Source organism: Rattus norvegicus, chromosome 20 (genome assembly GCF_036323735.1).
Source record: "Rattus norvegicus strain BN/NHsdMcwi chromosome 20, GRCr8, whole genome shotgun sequence".
NCBI lineage: Eukaryota > Metazoa > Chordata > Mammalia > Rodentia > Muridae > Rattus > Rattus norvegicus.
Genome location: NC_086038.1, coordinates 20,282,602 through 20,283,447, shown reverse-complemented (window position 1 = coordinate 20,283,447; position 846 = coordinate 20,282,602). Strand labels below are relative to the sequence as shown.

At 44.0% G+C, this 846-nt stretch overlaps 1 non-coding gene across 1 annotated transcript; it reads left to right on the top strand.

The window, feature by feature from the left end:
• Nucleotides 1-252: 252 nt before the first annotated feature.
• Nucleotides 253-333, top strand: Trnaa-agc57 (transfer RNA alanine (anticodon AGC) 57). Its single transcript has one exon. It is a non-coding gene; the product is annotated as a tRNA-Ala (tRNA).
• Nucleotides 334-846: the final 513 nt, after the last annotated feature.

Sequence of the window (846 nt, the reverse complement as noted above, 5' to 3'; positions counted from 1 at the left end):
TACAGGCAAGTCTGTGGAAGATTGTCTTGATCATTAATTTATATAAGATCTGGCCCACTAAGGGTAGCACTATTCCCTAAGAAGGGAATCCTGAACAGTGTTAGACAAAGGCAGTGTTAGACAAGCAATCAAGAATGCATTTATTAGGGGGCTGGGGATTTAGCTCAGTGGTAGAGCGCTTACCTAGGAAGCGCAAGGCCCTGGGTTCGGTCCCCAGCTCCGGAAAAAAAAAAAAAAAAAAGAATGCATTTATTCGGGGTTGGAGATTTAGCTCAGTGGTAGAGCGTTTGCCTAGCAAGCGCAAGGCCCTGGGTTCGGTCCCCAGCTCCGAAAAAAAAAAGAAAAAAAAAAAAGAATGCATTTATTCTTTCTTTGTTATTTGTCTTAATTAGGGTTTCTATTGCTGTGATAAAACACCATGACCAAAATGCAAGTTGAGGAGGAAAGGGTTTATTTGTCTTATACTTTTACATTGCAGTCCATCACTGAAGGAAGTCTTGACTAGAACGCAAATAGACCAGGAACCTGGAGGTAGGAGCTGATGCAGAAGCTATGAAGGAGTGTTGCTTACTGGCTTGCTCCCTATAGCCTACTCATTCTGATTTCTCCTACAATCCAGGACTATCATCCCAGGGATGGCACCACCCACCATGAGCTGCCCCCACCCCACACTCATCAATCACTAATTAAGAAAATGCTCTATGGCTGGCCCACAGCCCAATGGTATTGAGGCATTTCCTTAGTCGAGGTTTCCTCCTTTCAGATGACTACAGTCTGTGTCAAGGTGACATAAATCAAGCCAGCACACTTTATTAGGGATGTGCTGTGACTTGCTGTTGAATCTCT